Here is a 26,615-nt window from a genome sequence, read left to right on the forward strand (position 1 = left end):
ACTTCTGCTGATATTTGTGAATAGCTTAGGTGCAGTTATGTTCATGCACTAGAGTTTCACTTCGTTAAGAACATTTTTTGTATCTGTGCAATGCGTTCAAGCGGTGGCGACTACTGGCATCCTGCAGAGTACCCACAATTCTGCTCAAAAGTTAGTTATCCTTTCCGGCTACTTTTTAAAACTCGCTCCCTCCTTTGTTCCGCGCTACGATGTATGCCGGAGGAGTGATTTGTGTTAGATTGTTACAGACGTCACACAGTAACATGGCCGCGGCCAATCAATTGCGCCACTCAGGAACATCACGAAGCTTCGCCCTGTGGGGAATTCCTGAGTGCGTTGGTAGCGAGTGGTAGGGCGGAGTTGGTGGGGCCGACTGCGCTGTGGGCAGCTATTGGTGTGCAAAAAGTGACGAGAAGAGACGGAAAGTCGCGAAAATGCACAAAATTTAATTTTGAATTCAGACAACTATGATTAAAAAATATATTAAAAAATTCTTCTTTAGGATGCTCCTAAAGAAGCGATCTTTAATATCGAAGACATAACACAGCTTTACTGAGATCTCATTTAAATCTAGAATTTCCTGAGTGCTTCTCAGAGTTTTTGTTCTTTTCACATTCCTTTTTCCTCTAAAGAGTTTAAAAGAGAGAGTCTCTTTCAATGGCTTTATCAAGAGGAGGAAATGGGTTTAGCCAGGGAATGTAATCCGAAGGCAAGATTAGCGCTGGTACTTAGGGTAACGGAATGGATTCCAAGAGAGGGCAGCGTAGCTGTGGGCAGCATGAAATTAGCTGGGCGGATGAGATCAAGAAGTTTGCGGGGATAGGGTGGCCGCAAGTGGCAAAGGACACTGTTTTGAAGCGACATAGGAGAAGCCTTTGCCCTGCAGTGGGCGGAGTCAGGCGCATGATGATGATGATTTCGGGAGGAGGCTATGCTGAAACGTGTTTTGTTTGTACAGGCGCAAAGAAACTTTTAGTGTTACCCGTTTGCGGGCATGAAGAATAGAATAATATCTTTCATTGACAACTGCTACTTTAGCTCTTTTTATTACGGCTGTTGATACTTCAATTTGCAAAGTAGGCAACCCTGTTCAGGAAAAACACGATTCCAAACAGCTTTCCTAATGAAAAGGTTTGGTGGCGCTACCTATACCGAATTTTTTTTTCCCCCTTTCTTCGATGTTGATGACAAATTTTTCACTTCTTTTGCCGCAGGGTAGATGAAATTTCAACGAATCAACAAGCGGATAATGAGAAGACATCTCCGGGACAATCATTGTTCGCGTCTACAAACATAGTTTCTTCTATTTTACACAACACTCATCTGGAGCAGCAGTTTTGCTTGCAATACCCGAATTCCAAGTAAGACAATTCCTTTTTCAAGTTTTACATCTCCCTCTTTTCGCAAACAGGACAATTTTCAGAACAAATCATTTATATTGCTCACAGTCGGAAAGATGCTGCGTGCACCTTTTTCATAAATTTCGGGTTGAGGTGTAAAGATATCCGCAAGAATCATTCCCCTTCTCCAGAAATGTTTTTTACTGGTTTAGTGTACTCCATTTATTTGCACATGCTCTATTGTTCGGAAAGCTGAAACCGATCCGCTCCGACTGTCAGTTTCAAATTTTTAAAATAGATGTGGACATCTATGCGGAAAGCACTGGCAAATCGGAATACATGTTGTTATATTATAAAAAAGGTACCTGCGTTCTCAGGCATTCTAAAGCAGCGGGATGAAAAATAACAAGAGGTAAAATGAGGCGACATGAGGAAAATTGCAGACGTTACGTTACTTCCTAATGAGAAATTTGAGCACAGCTCATCAGCTGTTTCAGCTTTTCGATTGATTGAGGCAAATTCGAGCAAGACATGTATGTACAATCAGACACCAGTTCTTATTTTTCACATCCAAATTTCATCTTCATGAAACACTCCACAAACAGTTCCTGATTGTCATTAAGGGAGCTTTGTGGACGGAGAAATAGATGGATGTATGCTCGACTTGCTGCACCAATGCCTGGTTCTCAAAGACGAGGTCTGCGCAAGTATTTCTCGAAGTTGTCACAGCTGTGGGAGCCGTTACGAGCGAGAAAAACGGGATGTTCTCCCATAAGTGGTAAGGAATTCCCGCTTGTCTTCATATCTACATTAAAGTCCCCACCCACCTTGCCACCCTGGCAGGTGGCAGCGTTTCTAGAACAAAGTTGTCAGTGCCGAAGCATGCAGCGCACATCTGTCACTACCGCCTCTTCCAGGGGTCCACTTTTCGAAGAGGGCAGTTATGTGCCTTTCCTCTGGTTCAGGTGTCCATCGAGATGTGTGAGAAAAATACTGCGCTCTTTCCTCAAGAAAAAAAATACAGAAGACACTTTGGAGATTCTAAAGTGTTCTTGGCGAAAGCCTTGTGGTCAACCCACTGCCTCTCTAAAGAGGACGCCGACTACGTGGACATCACAGGGCCCTCGCCCGCGGGATTCTACGCGGCTGTCGTAGTGCACCGAGGATTGAATGTCGATGGGCTGTCCTTTCGGGCCGCAAACTCACCACGAGCGGAGGAAGTTGCAATAGCTCTCGCTGCCGCCGATCCAAAATCGAGAACGGTTATCACAGACTCCCGGCGGGCCTGTGAACACTATTTGCAGGGGAAATATCACGTCTTGCCTCCCAAATTCTAAGACGGGCTCCCGCCAATCCAACTCGCACAAAGGTAATCTGGGTTCCTGCCCACCGCGGTCTACGAGGCAATGAGGCCGCTGGGGGCACTTCACCGCTCGGAACTCGGTCATGATTTCGCCCCTTCTTACGCAGGCTTTTATTCTACTTTGCATCACCGCACCGCCTCCCTGCTTCAACAAACCCCCCGGATTCTTCGACTTCATCGACTTACCTTGGTACCCTTCCGCCACCGACCACGAAGAACTTGAAACCTGCCTTGCACCGCCGTTCCCGCCCCCTGTCAAGTATAACGCCTGGCAACCTGGTGGAACTATCAGCGCGGGAGATACGCATCGACTAGAAAAGACGCATCTGCTCTGGAGCCACTTGGGGCACTTCACCGCTCGGAACTCGGTCATGATTTCGCCCCTTCTTACGCAGGCTTTTATTCTACTTTGCATCACCGCACCGCCTCCCTGCTTCAACAAACCCCCCGGATTCTTCGACTTCATCGACTTACCTTGGTACCCTTCCGCCACCGACCACGAAGAACTTGAAACCTGCCTTGCACCGCCGTTCCCGCCCCCTGTCAAGTATAACGCCTGGCAACCTGGTGGAACTATCAGCGCGGGAGATACGCATCGACTAGAAAAGACGCATCTGCTCTGGAGCCACTTGGGGCACTTCACCGCTCGGAACTCGGTCATGACTTCGCCCCTTCTTACGCAGGCTTTTATTCTACTTTGCATCACCGCACCGCCTCCCTGCTTCAACAAACCCCCCGGATTCTTCGACTTCATCGACTTACCTTGGTACCCTTCCGCCACCGACCACGAAGAACTTGAAACCTGCCTTGCACCGCCGTTCCCGCCCCCTGTCAAGTATAACGCCTGGCAACCTGGTGGAACTATCAGCGCGGGAGATACGCATCGACTAGAAAAGACGCATCTGCTCTGGAGCCACTTGGGGCACTTCACCGCTCGGAACTCGGTCATGATTTCGCCCCTTCTTACGCAGGTTAGTTACCTGCCGTCCTCGGCATCCTTCCGTTCAAATGACCCGTTCTTACTCGCGGTGTCGTGCCCCCCCGAAATGCTTGATTGTGTTCGCCGGATGCTGCGCCTTTCATGTTTCCACTACTTTAATGCATTCCTTGTCTTTTTGATGCTCGTCCAGTCAGGTGATATTGAACTTAATCCTGGGCCCTCTGTATCATTAGAGTCTATTTCTGAAGCATTCGCTCGCCTCGAACAAACTCACGCCACAATAATTGCTGAGTTGTCAGCTATTCGCGGTGCCCAGTCTAACATACTAGAATCTGTGAATCATCTGTCTCTGCGTGTCGATGATTTGGAAAGAAATGTTAAGAACGATCACTCGAGTAGCCCCTGCCCACACAATAACACAAGCCAGAACAGTACTAAACTTTCGTTTGAAATCAAACAGCTCGCCGAAAAATGTGATGACGCGGAGAACCGCCTTCGAAGGTCGAACCTTATCTTTTTTGGAATTTCGGATGTAAAAGATGAAACGTGGGCGCGATCTGAAGAGCATGTCGTTTCCTTCTGCAGCGAGAAACTGGGTGTGTCAATTGATCCTGCTGACATTGAGCGTGCGCACCGAATGGGACGTTACATGGAAGCAAAGAATCGCCCCATTATTGTAAAATTTGCGCGTTTCAAAACCAAATCAATAATTCTTTCAGCTACATCTCAGCTTAAAAACTCGGAGTTTAATGTTCGCGAAGATTATTCAGTCCGTGTTAGGTTGGCCCGGAAAAAACTTTTTGAGTATGCTCAGCAAACTAACGCTTCGTTCAAGATCCGTTTCAACAAGCTTGTTATTGGTAGCAAGCAGTACGTGTACAATGACACAACCGATTCTGTAACACAGCTGTCGTCGCCGTAGCCATCATCACCACCTCCTTTCCACCGTCTACGTGCCAGTCCTCATCAATCGTCATTAGCAAACAGAGATGCACGGGCTTCTAAGAAAATGACCCTATTATTGACAAATATCCGCAGTTACCTCCCAAAGAAAGAAGCAGTAGGATCCCTTCTTGAAGATAGCACTGCGGATATTGCTATTTTTACCGAATCTTGGCTGACTTCAGATATCGAGGACACAGAGCTTCTTTCCGAAACGAAATCTTTTATTGCTTACAGGCGCGACAGAGAGGGAAGAAGGGGTGGTGGTGTCCTTGTTCTCACGAAATCTGAATTGCATACATCTCCCGTCCATGTTAGTTCCTCCCACGAGATACTTTGCGTTAAACTATCCCTACCTACCTGTACAAATATTATTGTTGCATGTTATCGGGCCCCTAATTGCGACTCCTCCTTTCTTACCGACCTTCACTCCGTCCTACTCGATCTGCACTCCCGCTTTGTTCATGCCAACTTCCTACTTTGTGGAGACTTTAACTTTCCCGATATTGACTGGGAAACCTTGTCAGCACCCTCCGGTCCGTCGAACAATTTTATTGACTTAGTGCTCACGTTTAACTTTACCCAGACAGTTAAAGTGCCTACTCGTGGTGACAACATTCTCGATCTTGTTCTCGCTTCTAAACCTGAGTTAATTGAGTCATTAACAAGCATCACCGGTCTAAGCGATCACGAGGTGCTTGTATTCAATTTTGCCGTTCCCATCCACACCAAGCAGCGCTCCTTAAAGTACATTCGCGACTACAGTAAAGCAGATTTTCGCGCTATTAACTTCGAGTTAGAAACTTTTTTCCACCTTTTCCACCAAGCCGCACCCTCTAAATCAGTAGAACAAAACTGGTTGCTCTACAAGAACAAAATCTTATCCCTTGTCGAAACACATGTCCCTCTTATCTGCATACGCGGTGACTGTAACAAGCCCTGGTATAGCAATGCCTTACGACAGTTAGCAAACAAAAAGAAGCGCCTCTATCGTACGGCCAAGCGTACGAATTCAGTTGAAAAATGGGAAATATATGGCAGGTGCCTACATGAATACATTACCTTACTACGGCGTTCTAAAAAGAAATTTTTTCACGAAGATCTTGGAAACACATTGCGCGTCAACCCGAAAAAATTCTGGAATCTGGTCACTCCTTGCAAAAACCGTACTCAAAACATTTCGTTGATTAACCAAGACGGCTTACATGTCCCTGAGAATGAGCGCGCAGATGTCATGAATTCATATTTTTCCTCCGTATTCACGCATGAACCTGCTCTCCATATTCCCTCAATACCTTCCACTAGTTTTTCCCAAATGCCACCAGCTTTTATAACCCATGAGGGCATCGCTAAACTCATCGACAACCTTAAAGTGTCAAGCGCCCCTGGGCCAGACAACATAACTGCAAAAATATTAAAGGGAACTGTGAGCATTTCTAGCCGTATTTTGCAAATTATTTTTCAGCAGTCGGTTTCAAATGGTGAAATACCAAATGACTGGAAAACTAGTAAAGTAACTCCAGTATTTAAGGCAGGCAACCGATCCGACCCTTCTAATTACCGCCCAATTTCATTAACATCCATTCCATGCAAGCTACTGGAGCACATATTATATTCGCAGATCGCATCACACCTCGACAATAATGCTTTCTTTTATGAAAAACAGCACGGTTTTAGGTCAGGCCATTCTTGCGAGTCCCAGCTCTTCGAATTCACTACAGACCTTCACTTAAACTTAGATTCTTCTTTTCAAACCGACGTCATTTACCTGGATTTCTCCAAAGCCTTCGATCGCGTTCCACACCGGCGTTTAATGACAAAACTCTCCTGCCTCCACATCGATCCTTTAATCCTGTCATGGATCGACTGCTTTCTCCGCGACCGCTCACAATATACAGTAATAGGCAACCATAGATCGTCAAATACCACAGTCCTCTCTGGTGTCCCTCAGGGATCGGTGCTAGGACCACTCCTTTTTCTCATATTTATAAATGATCTTCCCAATGCCGTATCATCTCGTATCCGCCTCTTCGCAGACGATTGTGTCCTCTACCGCCGCATATCTACTCCCGATGATCAGACTCTGCTTCAACGCGACTTAAACCTCATAGAAACCTGGTGTACATTATGGCTCATGCAACTGAACATTTCGAAATGCAAATTCATGCATGTATCGAGAAAGCGAAATAACCTCAGCTATCAGTATTCATTAAGTTCCACACCACTCTCCGAAACAGAATCATACCGGTATCTTGGGATCATCATAAACAACAAACTAACCTGGTGTGAGCACATTGCAAAAATTTGTACAGACGCTTCCAAAATGCTTGGGTTTATCAGACGATCCCTTGCTTTTTCACCCCATTCTGTCCGACAACTCGCCTACGTAACATTCATCCGTTCCAAACTCGAATATGCCTCGGCGATCTGGAATGCCCATCAAAAATATCTAATCGATCAGCTTGAAGCCATCCAAAATCGCGCGGCCCGTTTTATCACATCGCAGTACGGCAGACAACACAATGTAACTCTCATCAAGGCATCCCTTGATCTGCAACCCCTGGCACTCCGGCGTAACATTTCACAGCTGTGTTTGTTTCACAAACTGTACTACACCTTCCCACAGCTAAGAAACTCTGTATTGCACCCGCCGCTTCGCACCTCACGACGACTTTTTAACTCTTTAAGTCTGCAGCGCATTCACGGCTCCACAAACTCATTTAATAAATCTTTTTTACCTAGCTCCATTACACTGTGGAATGACTTACCCGATTTCATAGTTATTGAAACAGAACCCATTAAATTCAGGCAGTTATTATCATCACATTTCAAGGGCTGAGTTATTTTATTTTTTGAGTGTGTGTATGTGTTTTTTTTGTTTTTTGTTTTTTTTCTTATCTCAAGTTGTTCTTGAGCTGCTGTGTCTTTCTCATGTTAATATTTTGATACTGCTAATGTTGACCATGTACCCTGTACTTTGTATTTCTTGTTGATTTCACTGACCACTGATTATGAAACGACCTTTCCCCCCCCCTTATGTAATGCCCTAAGCCAAGGGCCCTTAAGGGTAAATAAATGATGATGATGATGATGATGCAGCCGCCCGAGCGCTCACACACTGGGCTCCTCATTCTAGCTCTCCTCGCTCAGACGCTCATAAATAACTTGTACGGCTCCGCGAAATCTTAATTCCTTACGGCGACAGCCACCGCCTCTACCCGGCACCTGCCAAGCGGTTGAGTAAGGCGGAGGAGCGAACTCTGTGGCGCCTGCAGACAAGAACTCTTCTCGGACCTGCAATAGCCAAGCACTTTGATCCGAACACACATGGGCGCTGCCGGCACTGTGGAGAGATGTGCGATATCTTTCACATGGTGCGGGCATGTAATCAGAATCGTCACCTTCCCCCTTCCCCACCCACCCGAAAGGCACGCGAGACTGCCCTCCTCAACTGCTCCACACTGGAGTCCCAAAGGGCTCTAGTAAAGCGGGCGCGAGACTGGATATCGTCGTCCGGTGACCCGGACTAAGGATACCGACCATGTAGTGGGGTCCTCTGATCGCTAAACTCTCTCTGAGTATTAAAGAAGTTTTTTACCACCACCACCACCTCGAACCGCTTGGTGCGGAATCATTTGGCCTCTTCGAACCATGCGTCTGACTCACTCGAGTGCAACGAGACGTCTGATGAAGGAGCGGCGGTGTAGCTGTCACCACCGACGCGCGCGCGTTCATTCTACCGCTACTGTGTGACGCCACGGTTGCTATGCACAGCTGCGGCCCCCACTGGAGCGCCGGTTGATAAGGAGGGGAGGAGGTTGCACTTTTACCTCCTCCTTTCCAAGCTCCCGCTCCATTGCTTTCGCAGCTTACATGGTGTCCACTGCTGGTTACAACGGACAAGGGCGACGGGGACGGCGGCGCCGCGAAACGCAGAAACGGGCACGGAATTGCTGAAGCAGAATCCGCCTTTTTCATTTTCCTGTGCTGCCACCTCGCGTACAACGCTGGAAGCTCACTGGAAGGGTACTGCGCGCCCAACCCGGCCGTACTGAGTGCCGCTGCGGAGCATGTTTTGTTGGAATCTGTCGACGATGGCGTGTCCTGGGCAGCACCTGGTAGCTGGAGAATTTCTACGGCTGACTGATGGCTGGGTCCGAAATCCAAGGCAGGCTCCTGTGCCCACCGAAGAGCAAACTCTTCAGTATCTGCGATCATCCGGCATGCGATACGATCGCCAGCTAAGCAAGGGCCGCCGCACCAAAAGATGAAGGCTACATTCGGAACGTAATGTTCAATGAAATATCCCCAATCATTTCCCATTCATTGGTGGTAGTGCTGTTTAGCTTTATCAAAACGTGCCGCAGCTTAGTTGCATGGAGGCCGATCTGCATACAGTCCCGATATTGAATGTGAAAACTAGTATGTGCTTGCTGGTGTGCGATTCCAGTTTGCAGTGTTTTAATGCAGGAAGAGATGAAATGGCCACATTTTTGCCTGGAGTGTCCTCTATGTTTTCTTCCGTTCCACCATCCGCCCGTCCGTAGGGATTCGTACGGATGTGCGTGCTCCAAACCTTTTCGAGATAACTTAAATATATCCGATTCACTTTTTGCCCAACCGGGATACAAACCTAAAGCCATTTTTGGTGACGAACTCGAGGCGTGTGAGGCTACCGCCGCAGTGCACCTTTGCTTCTTTCTTGAAAAACAGTTGCCTGCGATGAGCGTTCCACACATGGGCTGTGTGGAACGCTTCAGTGGTGGGCTCCGTATTAATATATGCGACCTGGACTTATTTCACGTGCATTGACATACACAGCACACTAGTGCTTTTGTATTTCACCTCCACTGAAATGCGGCTGTCGTGGTGTGCATCGAAAAAGCGATCTTGAGATCAGCGACCAGAAGTCCGGGTGCCGCGGTGCCGAGGCCTTCCTGCCCACGAATAAAAGATTTCGTGATAGACTGCACACGCATTTAACCGCGGTACCTCGTCCGTACCTGTCACAAAGTGATTCCCGCACAGTCTCGGCGTGCTAGACGGTGCAAGGGCGGCTACGATCGTCGAGCCGGCGAACTGCTTTTATCCACGCTTCGCGTCGAAGGCGGTTCCGGGAAGGTTTCGGACAGCGAAAAAATTCGTCTTTGCTTCCCTTTATATATTGGGCATTGCAGCCATATGCAACACATGTCGTAGGCATCGCTAAATGCGTCGTGCTGAGCGCCCGAAGGCTGCAGCAAAGCACCCCGCCGCGTAGGAAGCCAGTTTGTTTACACTTCCATTATGTTTCGCGACACCGCCGCCAGGGGATGGGCACATGCGCAGTCGCGTCGCGAAATAGGCGGATTGCTGAAGGATAGCAAGCTGACGTTTAGCCCTGCCTTTGATATCGCTAGGAGTATCGAATTGGCCCGCAAAGGAAGTCAGGATTTTCAACTCAACGTGGGGCAAGGGATAGTCAGCGCTCTTCACCGAAAGCGAGACGGAGTGAAACGCCCACCGCGTAGTAAAGAAGGAACTCATGCGGTGCCCGCTGGGGCAAGGGCGACGAAATCGATTTACTGTTTCCGATGCGGCTTAGAGCATGAAGCATCTATCTGAAAATTTCGGAAGTATCGTTGTCGGTTGTGTAACCGTGTTGGACACTTAGCGAATATAAGCAGAAACAGAAGTAGTGACTCTGCGAACGCCATAGCTGACGATAGCGATACGTGTGAACTGGTGCTGCACAATATTTACTCATCTGAAAGGCGCATCGGACGTTGCGACATGTTTCTGAAGATTGAGCAGAAAAATGTTCTCATGTTCGCTGTATCTGTTGTACCAGAAGCAATGTGCAAGAAATACTCCCTCACCCTAACCGAAGAGCCGTGCAGTCTAAAGCTGAAAACTGGAGGCACTCAGCTGCCAGTGACCGGGACGCTAACCGTTTCGGTAGAGCACAATGGTCAGCACAAGCAGCTTCCGTTAATTGTCATGAAGACGAACGAGAATACCAACACTGTGCGGTTGGCATGTGGCAGACTGGCGCCAGTTACGTTAGACTGGTCTAGTGTGCATGAGGTTTTGCTACGACAAAGTGTCGGCGTTGCTTGAAAAGTACGCCAAGGTTTTTGAGCCTGCTCTGGGCCTGATCAAGAACAGCGCGATTAAATTGGGGCTGAAAGAGGATAGTGCATCTGTCTTTTCTAAAGCGCGATCGGTGCCACTTGCGATTAGGGATGCAGTGTCTTCAGAATTGCAGAATCTCGTGGAGGCAGGAGTATTAGTACCTGTTAAGCAGAGTTAGTGTGCGGCGCCCCTAGCGGTCGTGCCTAAACCGATCAACCAGATCAGGGTGTGTGCGGGCTTCGAAGTGACGCTAAATCCATGCCTAAGAACGTATAACTACCCCCTTCCCGTTATGAAGGATCTGCTTGTAAAAATAGCAAGGTGTAAATATTTTCTGGTGCTTGATTTGTCTACTGCATATTAGCAGCTGGAGGTCCATCCGCAGGCGCAGTCGCTAGTCGTGGTCAACACACACCTGGCATTTTTCAAGTACACGCGTTTACCCTATGGTGTTAAGAGCGCCTTCAATCTTTCAGGCTGTCATGGATGACGTGTTGAAGGAACTTGATCGTGTAGCGTGCTGTCTGGACGACAGGCTGATTGCAGGGGCTACATTTGACGAGTGTTTTGATAAAGTGAAAAGTGTGCTGGGATGGTTTCAGGACAGAGGCATACGATTGAAGAAAGAAACGTACAAGCTATTTCAAACATCGGTCTCGTACTCGGGGCACATTGCTGACAAAAAGGGCATACGCCCGTCGGATGAAAAAGTGAAGACGATAAAGGAAGGGGCGGGCACCAAAGAATGAGGCACATTTGCGAGCCTACCTGGGCTTTATTAACTTTTATTTAAAGTTTGTTCCCTACATGGCCGCAAGGCTGAGGTCATTGTACGACGTTGTACACCAAGGAAAAGGCTTTATGCGGTCACGCGAGGCAGAGCAAGCGTTTCAGGAGAGGGGAATGTGGCCAACGAAAGATAAGGCTTCGACATCCGGCGATCACACCAAGGAGATAGGGCTTGTGTGCGATGCAACCACGTAAGGCGTTAGCGCCATTCTGTTTCATAATATTGGCAGAGAGAAAAAGCCAATTGCATATGCGTCGAGGGCGCTGAGCAAAGCAGAGCAAGGTTATGCTCACCTTAAAAAAGAGGCTCCCGCCGTGGTATTTGGGCTGCAGAAGTTTCACAAGTGCCTCTTTGAGCGTAGTTTCATCATTTATTCAGATCACCAGCCATTAGCTAGCCTTCTGCCGTACGGCAAGCCCATTCCAATAATGTCAGCGGCACGCGTGCGACACTGGGCTTTGCTGCTAGTGGCGTACGATTACAAATCGGTGTATTGTAAGGGCAGCGATGTTGAAAACGCTGACGCGCTCTCGCGCTTGCCGTTGGCGAATGATTCTATGAAAACTCCACAAACGTCTTTTTTCCAACAAGTCTTTTTTGCCAAGATTAGAGGTCCGAAAATTTAAGTTAAGGACGAAATTCAGACGGGTTTCACTGGAGAAAACTGCGTTAGTTAAATATTAATGCAATGTTTATTTCTTTACACTAAATGCTGTGCCACGATCGAGCCAGACCGCGATCAAGAGCTCGTCCTGATATCTTCAACAGTATGAACCACGTTAAGTGTAGCCCTGACGGGAAGATATAACACTGATTACATTATATTGATTATTTAAGTGAAGAAATACCAAGCGGATACTGTTTATGGCGAAGTCAGAACTGGTAACCGCATATATGACAGCATGGGAAGTGTCAGGCCGCCACAAGTAGTACAATTCCTGCCTAGCCCACGGCAGCAAAAGCAGGTGGAGGGGGAAGATCTTTATTCCGCCAAGTCTGAATAATGACAATACTGTCGGCGGAATCAGTACACATGAGAGACAATAAATGTGGAAATGATTTACCAATACTGTGAGCGCTTTTATTCACGACGACAAGGTGATCAAACTCAGGTAGCGATTAGGTGACGCGGAATGTGGATACCCTGGGTAAGAAGCAATGGGATATTTAGTAGCGCTTACAAATGAGTTTGAGCGGTCCTTCCCGCGGTAGTAAACCATCTCCACGAAAGCATGATCACATAAATCTTCACGATACAATGACTGTGCAAAAGACTGTGGTGCCTCCTCTCCCCCAGAATTTTGTCCGAATGGAGCAAAGCGCTCCATGGACACCCGCGTTAATTTTTAAACTTAAGTCTTTGAGATATGGGAAGTTGAGTTCTTGGCTTGTCGTTAGCGTCGTGACCTGTTAGCAAAACAAGGCGAGATTGGCCAGCGCTTCCTTTAACGAGCCTGTGCCAGCGTTCATAATGGGTGCACTTATTGTGCACGCTCTGAGTTGATACAGATGCAAGACTCGCAAACAGTAGGCAATGTGCCAGAGTTATTATTCACACACCCTGATACACCATGTATAGTAAGAACATTTTTAGGAAAGCATTCTTGTGATCTTTGTTTGTTTGGGAGCAGCTCTGATGTTACATTAGTTCAAGAGGTAACTTCGCCACCTTACCCTCAAAAATGAGTGAGATTATTTGGATGCAGATGAAGATTGCAGTGCAGCGAAACCCAAATCTAATCATCACAACGCCAGGGAACTGACTGCTAAATGGCAATATCCGCCATGCCTTCAGCCATGAGACTCGAATCTGTTGGTTGTTAGCAGAACATTTTTAGTACAGAAGAAGCGTCATTGCCTTGGGGTAAAATCGGAGAACGTACAAAAGTAGCTTCACAGATGACGCAACCACAATTGCACTTAGTTTTGTACTGTCGCGATCACGATATTGCGGGATGTGGGAAAGCGTGGCAAAACTGCGTTCCACGCCACCTAACGGCGCACTCCCGTTTGTTCTTTCTTCAAAGGATCTCTGTAGCTTCACTCCTAGGTTTCGCACGGCGGACGTAGATCGGAAGCGGGGCCAGGAGCAGCTTCAATATCCGGCTAACGTCGGCCCCGGCCGCTGAGTTGGGCGAAACAGATAGTTGCCGTTTTTCGCGAAGCAGCAAGTTGCGGAAAGGAGTAGAGGCCTGTGGTGACGTGTTCTTAGTTTTACTGCGTTCGCACTATCAGCGGCACTTCCCCAAAACGGCGATTTCTGAAGCTTCCATCCCCCCCCGCAGATCAACTACAACCAGTAAGCACCGTCGACGCAAAGTTCACGAGGCGTTAGCTACGCAGGGTACTGGACACGCGCGACACGCCTCAGGGAATTGTTGCCAAACATTGTTATACTTTTTGTGCTTCACGCAACCGCATTTTTCGCGGAAGGCTTTGTATATACCAACGTTCTTCGCAACCATAAGCAGTTGCTCAAGCCGGCATTCGGAGGCTTGTGGCCCACGTTCAGCGCTTGAGCATTGAAAATTGGTGGCCACGCCTGCGAGGAGGCCGAGGATAAACAGAAAACATAAGTGAACGCTGCCTCTTCTTTACCATGAGTCGCTGAGCCGCGAAAGGCAGCACACGATCCGTTTCACCCATCAGTGGCCTAGGCAGATGCTTGCCAGATATCAATGCGGCGCCTGGCACCGGTTCCAAGGTCAATTGAAATAGGTCGCGAAGGGGGGCTCGAATGCGGTCCAGAACCAAGTGCTAGCGACATCTAATTAGGGGTGGAACTAAAGCGCCAAAATGAAATGAGTGGACAAACACGACTAGACGAGGAAAATAATTAGGACATATTTTGTGTTTCAAAAGCATTCAAAAACAATTGCAGTGATTCCTTTTTAAAATGTTTAGTTGCGTGCATTTTGTTAGAAAGTATAGCGCTTGCTTTGTAAAAATTTTATGACAGCGTTCGCTCAGAGCAGCGGCAATGGCTGCGGGACGATGCCAAGGTTGACGGTGCTCTGACATCTACCTTGGTTCTGATGTCATACCCTTGTCATATCTTTTGACCATTCTGCTTGCTTTTCTTTGAAACTCGATTCTGCTAGCCCTACTTTTTCCTCGTTGCTTGTTGCTCGAGTTCTTGGTGTGCATCGTTCGTGTACAGTTTCCGCTTTTCCCTTTTGCCAGCGCTTCTGTGTAGTTTCGTTCGGTTGGGTGCGGTTCTGTCGTCTTTGCCCCAAAAGGGCATCGTCTGTAGCCATAGGGCCCCCGTACGCAAAAAGAGGTGTGCGGTTGCACGATGTGCGAGCGATAACCTGTCTGGCGGCGTCACGTTTCATCGCTTCAGCGCTACACCTGCGACATTCAGCGCGACACCTGAGGCGAGGACGAAGGAAAAAGGCACAACGAGAACTGACTACCTAAAAATAGCGTTGGTGGTCGGCACTCGTCGTGTCTTCTTTGTTCGTTCTCGTGTCGGGTGTCGCGCTGAAGCGTCGCGGCGTTCAGCAGTTTATTTTTCCCGCCAAGCAGCACGTGACGCTGACGTCACGAATATGACGTCACTAAAACACGTGACTTCAACGTTGCGTTTTTGTTTTAATTATGACGTCACTTTTTAGTTGTCCACGCATTTCGAAGACGGCGCTGGCTGCGCACCATGAGCCGCCATGTTTTGAACGTATGGGCTTCTATGCAGCCTACGCTACCATAGTACATCTACCTTGCCGGTTCCCTGCTACTTACGGCGCGCGTAAAGTAGGAGTGACGGTACAGAGATGCCTGCAAAGGGCGAAATAGCGAGGGTGGGCCGTTAGGTGGCGCAGAACGCAGTTTTGCCACGCTTTCCTACGTCCCGCAATAACATGATCGCGACAGTACATCTGTTACCTGATTTAGAGCACTTACTTGAGCCCACTAAAACTGTTGAAGGACCTGGATTCAGCTAACATCACTGCTCAAGACATAGTGAATTCTCAATAAAATGCCTGCGAACATTAATACGTAAAAATGTGTAGGGAAGGGAGTGGTGGCAGAAGCGAACGAGTAAAAGTGCGTAGAGAGAACGTGAAGAAAGGCACACATAAACATAAAAAAGGCGCATTACTTGGGACTGGCTTGTTTACAAGGCATTCAGGTTCACAAAGAAGAGCGTCGCATGTTCATTGTCCTTGAGAAGGAGAGAAGAGCCAAGGGGAGTAGAAATATACTGAAGTAGGACGCTCTGGCGGGATAGTTGGTTCATTCGATGCGAAGGAGTAAAACTCCGCTAAGAGAAGGGAACGAAAGGCACACATAAGCACAGACGAGGCGCAGTGTGTCCATCAGTGGGTCTTTCGTACCATTCTCTTGGTAGTGTCTCTAGTTTTTCTCGTTTGCACCCTGTCCAGCCACGCCGGAGAGAGGGCTAGAAGGACGTAGCGGTCGCTATTAGAGACAAAGGAGGCTCAGGGCAACCGTGCCGCTCCCAGGGAGGTAAATGTTGTAAGGATTAGTTTCAGTCTGCTGGAAGCCTGTTATCTGAGGAACGTTTTTGCGCTATATTAACTGCGGAAGGACCTTGAAACCAATAGTTCGTTGCATTAGGGGAATAAAAAGCAGCATTTTTGCTTATTGTAGTAGTATTACACACGTAATTAACAGCACCAGTTATTGGAGAGTAGTGTGCACGAACAAGGGAAATTCTGTGCCAGATGCACCTGCTCCTAGTTCGAGCAAATTAGAGAATAAAGAAGAAAGAAAACAGTCGCAGTAACGTAAAATAAATCACAGGTCGGAGGCACACCTATCATTTCTTTAGTGTGAGCAGCCGCCCATGCCTCTAAAGAAAATAAGTACTTCAAATTATGGCAATGCCTGGCTGGGCTGAAGAATTCGTCCAGATATTGTCCTCTTTTCATCTAAATGTCCCTCTTTTCACGAAAATGCCGTGTATGTCTAGCTGGCGGATGGACGGAAGGGAGCCTCTCTGGATAAATGGCTCTGAACGCAAAAACAAAAAAACAGCGTTAGGAGCTAAATGACTCCAAAAAGTGCCAAAGCGTAAATTCGGTCCGACACTTCCTGGTTTTCAAACTTTGAGGCAAAAGTCTGCTTTTCCTACTTACGCGACCACGTGGCGCGTTTCCTTTAAAGCTGTACAGCAGAACTAGAGATTGAGCTGATCGTCATGTGTGAGCCCAAGCATTTCCTGCAACATAAATTTCGCTTGGTTACGCTTTAAAATTTGGAACTCCGCTATTCGCAATCTTGTGCCCAACTTGGTGAATAAATTTGCATCTTTTTCAGGTATGGAAGCCCTCAGTGCCTGCAACGATACGTTTTTTGTGCAGCTGTGCAAAGTCAGGACAACGGACAGCAGTGCCTCCAAACAAGTTAGGCTAAATGGCTAGTAGAATGTGCGCTGGACACAGCACTTAAATGAACTCGACGTCGTTAAAACGCTAACATGAATCCCACTATTTCGTGCGGCGTGGATCACATGAAGCTCCATTCACGCAACCCGCAAATACCCCTCAATTTTGGTGCTCAACATTTTTGCTGCTAACGTCTTTCGTGAAAATATTGCGCTCCAGAATAATTCCGCAAAATTTAAGTACTTCTCTACGCGGTGACACCCTCCTATCGCGTTCTGCTGCTCAGGCCACGGTCCTGGAATTTTTAATAAGGGAGTCATTACTCATTGACATCCAGCCGAGAGAAAGCTATACAGCTTTCTCGGAAACTTCGCAGTTAATGAAAAATTCGTCCTGGTCCGGGGTCCAAACCAGAGACCACCGCTTCACCGGAGCAGTCGCTCTACCAACTGAGCCAACCGGGACGGCAAGTTTATTGTAGGGCGAGAGCGAATTGATCAATAAGTCGTAGCCGGAACTGTGGTGGTGAAATGTCTAGGGGAATCCTCCAAGGTGGAGTACATTTGTAATAAGGGATTGATTACTCATAGACATCCATCCAAGCGCAGCCATACCGCTACAAAGGACAACGGCTACAAGCTTTCTTTTGTAACCGTATGGCTGCACTCGACTGAATGTCAGTGAGTAATGACTCCCTTATAATTCTTCCACTGCAGCAGGCCATTCATATCATGTGTAGCAGTTTCACACCGTTTCTCTCTTGATTGCCAGGTTGGAGGCGTTCCAGAAAATACTGAATTCCTGCCTCCAATGGATTTTGTCCAAATAGATAGTCTGTGCTTTAAAAAGTCTTGGACTGTCAGAGGAATGTTTTTGTATGGTTTTCAAGTAAGAGCTCCGTCCCCTATGCTACACGCATGCAAAGTGCCATAGATAAACTCGTTACTCTTTTTTCAAAACAGAGGTGGACGCAGTCCGCTCTCCGTTCAGCGCATTTTGCAAAGCGGTGCAAGCCAGCTTTGAATGGAATATTACCTTCCAAAGAGAAATCACTTTGCTAAAAGTTGTTGTGTTGACGTCTATGGGGAGGTGCTAGTACTACCTATGCCCTAACTTTGTGAAATAAAAATAAAAAAAACCAGCTCATAATTTACAGATTCGCAAATATGATATTAAAGTTAAAAATAGGTTCCCTTCTACTAAACACTATATATATATTGTGTGACTTTTAGTATGTTTATTTAGGTGTGACACAGCGTATTAGTATAAGAAATCGGTCATTCAGTGAGACCAATTTAATAAATTTGATTCGACATTTTGCAATTAATGTAGCGGACGTTTGTAAGCATCGTGTACAAATTATTCTGAAAAATATTTTCGGTTTACCTTCTCGAACACTCTGGGCCGCTAACATCCATGAAATATTTATAATTTTTTTGTCTTTTTCTGGCGTGGTTATCCATATGCTGATTATCACATCGCAAATCTATTTGCAGCTTCGATGCATTGTGAAGTCATCGCGCAAAAGCTGGGCGAGGAATTTGTTTCCAAGCAGTCACACAGTTCTCTTGCAATAGGAGTGCTGTGAGTAATTCCGATATGACTCTGTGATGTCTTTAATGGGCCCAGGTCCGTTCAGGAGCACCAAGCAGTAAACAGCCATCACTCAGCATCATGATACTTTCTTTCCCTTGAGCGACGAGAAAAAGACACGACATATCATGCGCGCTATCACATGTACACTACGGGCCCTCAAACAACCTAGTGCTGTTATGCAGGAGGAACGCCAACGTCCTACTGGGGGTTCCGGTGCGCGCTGCTCCGTCGTCTTGCCTCTGCGTGCTGCAGGTGCACGACTGCTGGTGGTGGTTGTTGCCGGCAACGTAGCACACGACGGGACGGGTAAGGCTTGGTCACCGTGGAAGGTATCCTCATGCAATCGGCTGGCGGTGACGTCCTGGCTACCAGGAGGCCGGTACGAGCAGGCAGGAGCGGGATACACCGCCTGGCTACCAGGTGGTCGGCATCAGGAGGCAGGAAAGTGTCGGGAGACCGCCTGGCCACGTAAAAGCAGCCGTGAGCCAGCAGCAGGGTAGCGTGTTGTTGCGCGGGCAGCCAGACCCCGGACCTCGGTGTCCTGCCGGTGCTGGCCAGCTGGCCTTGGAGAATGCCGAGCTCCAAAACGGACGTCCCGTTAACCAGCCACACACTGTCCACGACTGCCTTGACGGGAGTTCTGACGTTCGATCCCTCACGTCCCTCCGCTCACCCCGAACACGGCAACACTTTTTTCTTGTCCGCCGGAAACTGCACTGTGGCACAATCCACATCATCACAACCACCCCCGTGTTTCAAGAGAGTGTTTTGGAACTGTTCTGGCACCACGGGGGATGTGGATGGATGGAACGGGAGAGCCCCACGCGATGAAGTTGTCACGTGTACATGCGTACAAACAAGCACGAGTACACCCACTGAATAATAAAGTTGGCAGCACGAGAAAGGAGGGGATAAGAAACCGTCAATGTCATCGATTTAGCATGACAGCTAAACCCTTCAGTCACCAGAATCTATGAAGTGGGGCAAAAGTGGTTAATATAATAAGAACCCAGAGTATCGGTTTATTTTATATAGTCGATGCTGTAAACCTAATCTTGCAAAAATAAACTGTAACGCAATACCGTGTTTTCCTATATTTCTAGCGGATTGCACGTATTGATGTGGCTGGTGGTCGCACTGAATGAAAAATGGTTTGACATGCAAATAAATATGATCCTTGTACACCGCCCACGCTACCGCTAAACACGCACGTTCAATGGTGGAATACTCTGTTTCTTGGGCAGCAGATTCCGACTAGCGTAGGCAAAGGGATGCAGGATGATGTCGCTACCAGTCTGCAAGAGCACTGCGCCAAGATTTGTTCTAAAGGCATATGTACCAAGAACGAAGATCTTCGATAGGTCCGCTGCTTCTAGGAGTGGCGTATCATTCAGTTGCTTCTTGAGGATGGTGAATACATTTTTTTGGGCAGGTCCCCACGTGATCACATATGTTGACCTTTCTTCGTGGTGAAATCAGTCGACAGTTTCGTAATCTCAGCGTAGTGCGGAATAAACTTCCGTTAATATCCCAGGAAAGATTGCAGAGCTTTTTTTTCTGTTGGTCGGTTGGCGCCCAAAATTTTTTCTAGGGTGTTCAAAAGAGGTTCCACTGAACCGTTCCCGACACGGTTGCCTAAAAAAGAGATGGTGCGCTCTCCTATTTCGTACTTCTCGACTTTATATTAAACTTCGCCCTTTCTATCTTCGCGAACACCTTTCTGAGAGTTGTCAAATGTTTCTTCCACGTGTCAGTGTGATGATGACATCATCAAAGTAGTGTTGACGCGTTTTACATCGCCAAGCAGCGCTCCCTAGAGCCGTGCAAATCTGCAGTCTTGATGCCGAAAGGCATACGCAAAAAAGTGGTATAGCCCCGACATGCTGGAAAATGCCGTTTTCTCATGGATTTCCTGGGCCATTGGGACTTGCCGTTCACCTTTAGTAAAGTCAGGATTGGATCAGCACAATTTCTTGCCATATAATGCGAGAACTTAATCAATTGGAGGGATTGCCACACTTTCCGAAATTACGCGGCCTTGTTTTTTTCTCGAAAGTCATTGCAGAGTAGAATTCTGTCGTCTGGTTTCTTTAGGACCACTATGGGAGCGTGATACCGGGGTTTGGCTTTTTCAATGGTCACCATCCTTAGCATTTCCCAACTTCCTTTTCGACAATTTCCCGCAAAGCAAACGGAATGGGATATTGCGGAAGATGTATCGGCTCATTCGATGTCAGGCTGAGCGCACACTCTGACAATGTGGTTTTGAAGCGAAGAGCTTCACTACGAGGATCGGAGCCGAGCTTCGCTACTGCCGGGTATGGTGCAAAGCCTTATTCTGAGCATTCGCGAAACCGAGTGAAGTCACGCGCAGCGCAGGTGGCTGCCGACTCCGTATTAAAAAAATAATAAAACTAAGCACAGAAACGAAAATAAAAAAATGAATGGAACCAAATATCACAAATAAAAAATAAAAGGCAAAGAGTGCGCCAGGACAATCTCATATCTCAGTGGACGCCCGAATCGCGCTGTAAGGGAACGAAAATGAAAAGGAAATTGGTTTTAAGGAAAGGAAACGACGCCTGTCTCTATCATATCTCGGTGGATACCCGAACCGCGCCGTAAGGGCCTTAAGGAATATGAAGTAAAATGAAAATTGGTTTTAAGGGAAGGAAATGCCTGTCTCTCATATCTTGGTGTACACCCGAAAGGAATGGACACCATAGTACATGTTTCTAAAGCGACCTTCTAAAATAGCACCGTATTTACTAAACGTGCGACCCCTCCTCCGCCTCTGTACACGCAGTGTGTGGACGGCCGAACGCCTCCACCGCTATCGTGGTGCTCCCAGTTGATTGTGCGCGAACTTCGACAGCCACGACGTTGAACCAAGCGTAACGGAACCTTTTCGCTACTATATCCAAGCTTAACCACACCTAAGCAACTGCCAAATCTTTTTCCGTGTAAATCTGAAAAAAATCTCCAATTCCTCGAACAAGCTTCTTACTTATTCAATCTGAGTCTGAAAGAATTGAAGCCAACTTGACATCCGCACAGCAGTGCGTGCGACGCAGGCTCACAAAAGGCAGTTTTACTAGGCACTCACTATCAAGATTCGATGGGAGGTGATCGGCCTCGGCTGCGGCCGGTACTTGCTGCGTCAGCACACGCTTGTGCTCTTCGTACTTAAGCATATTTGCAAAAAGTTTTCCTTCTGCGCCTTAGCTCCACAAGACAATCGTGACTCCTCTTATCATAGCATATTTTCTCTTTCTGGCGGGCTTTGTCAAGTTGCTCGTCATCAAGTTTGCACGTGTCTTCCAGGCGGTTTCTGAGGTCGATAAGATAGGTGCACGTTGAGCCACTTTCCCCATCGATGCACTGATTTGTCCAGAGCTCATTGACTACTCTCAGTGGGCCTCGCACATGATGGCCATAGGTAAACTGGAACGGGGAAAACTCATTACCGGCCTGTGGAACTTCATGGTATGCGAATAGCAACGGTGCCAGACACCTGTCCCAAAACCTGTTCTTTTTCTGGCACATTCTCTTGAGCATTGTTTTGAGAGTTGCATTGAATTTCTCCATCGGTCCATTTGCCCTCGCTTGTTAAGGTGACGTCTTGAGGAGCTGTTTATAGAGAAGACGGCTGACTTCCTGCATGAGGTCGGAGGTAAACGCGGCCCTCTGGTCAGACAGAGTTTCCTTTGGGATACCGACGCGGGAAAAAATTTCGACGAGCGCTTCCGCAGCATGCACAACGTCAACGGCAGGAAGTGCGACGGCGTCAGGATAACGTGTCGTGAAGTCCTACAGGGTGAGGACGTGTAGGTTGCCTTTGTCGGACATGGGTGAGAGAAGCCCGATGAGGTACACGGCAACCCGTTCGAAAGGAGTTCTGATCAGTGGCATGTTGCCGAGCGTCAACGTCAGCCTTGCCCTTGGGTGTTTTCTTTGGCATTTATCACAAGACTTAGCGAACTGGGTGGCATCTCCGTGCAGGTAACGGCAATAAAAATCATTTTGTATGCGATCGGTCGTGCGTCGTAATCCTTTGTGCACAGCCGTAATACTTTCATGGCAATCTGTAGGATTTGCGGCCTGAATGCTTGGGGCACAACCACCTGTTTGAAATCCCCGCCATTGGATATGGAGTAATGTTGGTAAAGAATATTCCCTTGTTCAGAGAATAAATATTTGTGACCCTTGCGAGATATGAACTCCTCATTGGCCGTACGGAAGAGCTGATTGAGCATCGCATTCTTCGGCTGCTCCTCAGCTAGCTGCTATTTTCTATGTCACAGCTCTGGATGGGTGGAACGTGCAACAAGAATAACTTTCCCTCTTGTGTCTTGGCCACGGCGGTAACACAGAGCTGCGATTTTCAAGGTGGGGACTGTCATGATCGCTTACGCGCGCGTTCATACAGTGTCGTCCAGATCATGTGATTTCCTGACACCTGTGATGTTTCCGAGCACGATATCGTACAAGAGGCGTTTCATGCCAAGTGCTGTCACCTCGCCAGAGAGAGAGAGACTCTTTAATGAAATACAGGGAATTTAGCCGGCGTTTAAAAATCGCTGGCATGCTACTCTGGGTGGGGAGGGCGATTTGGGAGATAAAGACAGAAGCAGAGCAGTGTGGAAGAGGTTAAAAAAAAACGAATATAAAATGCGGCCATGAAATGGGTACTAAAGATGCAATGGCGAGTATTGATGTAACCTGTGGAATGATGGAGTGCATAGTCCGACAAATGGGCTGACGAAGTTCACTGCATGAAGAATGCATGAAGGTAACGTGCAAGTGAATTTAAAGCTTATCGAGATGTCCAATGTCTTTTAAATATGTAAATATAAAGTTCATTGCAAGGATCTGTTCCCTAAGGCAGGCTAAGGGACCTAAAACGTTCTCCATTGTGAGGGGCACTGGACAGAGCTTCTGCATGCAATGTTCATAGTACGCACGCTCGTTAGCATACGCAGGGCACTCAAGCATGATATGTTCCACAGTTTCTATCGAGGCACAGTTCTCACAATGCGGACTGTCCACTTGTCCAAAACGGTATCGCAAGCCGTTTGTATATGCAGCATTCAGACGAAGTCGATGATAAAGTGCTTCCAGATGTCGAGGAATTCTGGGTGAGAGTCTTGATCTAAGATGTTGGTCCATTGAGTGAAGAAATTGGTACTGATGTGTCGGCAAACTCCAAAGCCGATACGTTTCTTCGGAAGCAAAACATTTAGCCATTTGGGACGCATCACATTTCGTGAAAAAGTTCAAATGTATCTCCGTTGTTGATGGCCCCTAAGGGCCGCTTCATCTGCTTTTTCATTAGCCTGAATGCCACAGTGAGCAGGTACCCACTGAAATGTTGGGCAGTGGCCTGCGGCAATAGCTAAATGATGTAGATATCCGATGTCCAGGGGAACTGGCTGGTGATTCGTTTTCTTTAGCAGGTTGGCCAGGATCTGCAGATATGCTTTTGAATCGGTGAAGATAACCCAACGGCCGGCGGTTCGGCGCAGGATGTAAGAAACAGCTTCCTTAATGCCGTGAAGCTCAGCTGTCGTAGAGTATGTCCTCCGCTGCAGCCGGTAAGAAAGGGCATGACCTGTTGAGGGCACATAAAGGCCACAAGAAGTGAGGTTTCTTTAGTAGTTGAACCATCGGTGAAGATATGGGTGTGCTGCCTATATTCTTCCGTTAAGTAGGCGAGAGTAGCTTGCAGAAGCGCTGCCTGTGGCTGCGGCTCTTTGGATTCACACCTGGAACGAACTTCTTCACCTTTAGAGGAGAGAGTGTCCATGGAGCAAAGTCCAGAGGTAGTAGTTTCTGTGGCTGATTAATAGTAGGGAGGGGCAGGAGCTGCACTGCCTGGCCAAAGCTAGAGTTGCTGTGAGTTTGGTGGACACGGTGCAGGAAGTGCTTCTTCCCTAGGAAGACATGGCGGAGATGGGTACGCATAGTTTCCTGGGTGGCAATCACCTCTAGTGGGAGACATCCTGCCTCCGCTACTGTTCCTGATGCAGAGGAACTCTTTGGGAGGCCAAGGCATATTCACAGGCAGTTATTCCGTGCGGCTACGAGAGTCTTATTGCCTGATGTAGATAATCTTTGAAGCACTGGTAGACAATAGCGCAAGGTTCCTTCAACGTAGGCTTTTTCAAACAGAAGCAATGATCGGCAGTTGCTATCTCACCTTGTTCCCGCCATAAACCTGAACACTTGAGAAGCTGCAGTGATCCTCTCGCGGAGTTTTTTGATCTGAGGTGTCGATGACAGATTATAGTCGATTACAACACCCAGAAATCACTGAGCTTGTACATATGGTAGCGACCGTCCGCCTAGGAGCAGCGGATATCGGGTCATCGTTTTTCTAGTAAACGCCATTGCAACACTCTTTTCTGGCGAGAGACGAAGACCTCTGGAAGCCAGGTACATCGAAATGTGCAATAGCGCTCTCTCAAGACGTTGCTGGGTAATATAGCGCGAACGTGATGCGGTACAGATGGAGATATCATCAGCATAAATTGTTATGCGGAGCCCTCGCGGAAGGTTTCTTTTTATGTGTATAAGGACAATATTGAACAGGAGAGGGCTGAGCACCGCTCCCTGTGGTACGCCCCTCTCCACTGCGTGAAAGCGAAAGCGTGTTGGACCATTTGGGGTGGTCATAAAAATTTGCCTTTCTTTAAAATAACGCCCAATCAATTTGTATAGCTTTCTTCCAAGGCCAAGACTGGCAAAGGCTGCGAGAATTGCATGGTGAAAGACAGAGTCAAAGGCGGCCTTGATGTCCATGTAAACGGCTGTCGGAATGTACCCAGAATGAAGGTACCCCTCAAGTGATGAGACGAGGGCGATGATATTGTCAGTCGCAGACCTGTTTTGCCGGAACCCGTTCATTTCTTGGGGAAACTCATTTCGGCTTTCTAGGAACCAAGTTATGCGTTTGCAGATCATGCGCTCCATGAGCTTACCTGCGCAGCTATGTAGGGCAATGGGCCGGAATGATGCGTAGCTTGTTGGCTGCTTACAGGGTTTCAAAACGGGCACAATTTTCGTCAGCTTCCATTCCGTGGGGACATGACCAGTCATCCAGGAAGAATTGTAATACTCCAGGAGTCGAAGACGGGAGGTGTGGGGTAGCTTTTTTTATGGCGTCCTAGGTCACCTCATCATGACCCGGAGACGTGGGTCTATTTGTCTCCGCGATAGCTGTGGATATTGCTTTTCATTGTGAAAGGCAGGTCTAACGCTGGCACTGCCGCCTTTGGGATGCCTGTTTGACCATCTGCGGAGAGTGTCGAATGCCCCGACCCTGCCGACAGTAGCCTGCAGTATTCTTCTGAGACTTCTTTTATAGATGTTTGTTCTTGAAGGGAGAGCGCAGCGAAGGGGTGGAGTTGTTGATGTGGTGTGCGCATACCTCTTACTATCCGCCAAATATTGGTTACTGGTTGGCGCACACCCAGCGTAGAACAAAAGACACGCCACTTTTGCCGACTGAGTTCATCCATGGAACGTCGAATGTAACGTTGTGCCCGTCGGCATGCACGTAGGTCATCGAGGCTTTTTGTGCGCAGAGCTTTCCTTTCATCACGCCTGCGTATAGCGCAGAGCCTTTGAAATGTGGCATCATTTGAAGGTAGGCTCTGTCATTTTTAGGTGTAATTTGCGTACTCGCTCTCAGGCAATACGCCATTGTCGATGCTAATTCCTCATTGCGAGTTGCCGCAGTAACTCGCCAGAGACGTGTGGCATATGCACTTGTACTCTTGCCACAACTAATTGGCTGACGGCGCCATCCAAGAAATATAGCGTCCCTGTACGCTGTCAGGGAGTTCTTCAGAACTAGACTCCGGCGGATAACTACAGCGTTACTCCCCGTGTCTCGAAGAACGCAGACGTGTTTTCCTGCAGTTAATCCTTCCGCAACTGGAATACTTCCCCTTGCAGCTTGAAGCGTATTCAGCTTCTTCTGTTCTGTCCACTGGAGGCGGGGCTTTTTATGCGAAGCATATAACTAGAGCTACACTACAGCCCGTCGAGCGCGGCGGTGGAGCTACCATTGACCTTTAGCGTGACCACGTGACACCACGTGACAACATGACGTCACAGCAGAGGAGAGATGGACTGCCGGCTCGCGCGCTCGGCCGCGGCGGTGGAGGCTCCACAT

General features: G+C 47.8%; 1 long non-coding RNA gene across 1 annotated transcript in view; it reads left to right on the top strand.

Moving 5' to 3' along the window:
• The first annotated feature begins 1,265 nt into the window (after positions 1–1,265).
• The window catches only part of LOC149369826 (uncharacterized), a 79,258-nt gene continuing 53,908 nt past the window's right edge, over positions 1,266–26,615 (top strand). Inside the window, exon 1 of the long non-coding RNA XR_016290142.1 lies at positions 1,266–1,361. This is a non-coding gene — a long non-coding RNA (uncharacterized LOC149369826). The remainder of the gene's footprint in view (positions 1,362–26,615) is intronic.

This window comes from Amblyomma mixtum, chromosome 1 (genome assembly GCF_055824585.1).
Source record: "Amblyomma mixtum isolate Tamu chromosome 1, ASM5582458v1, whole genome shotgun sequence".
NCBI classification, from domain to species: domain Eukaryota; kingdom Metazoa; phylum Arthropoda; class Arachnida; order Ixodida; family Ixodidae; genus Amblyomma; species Amblyomma mixtum.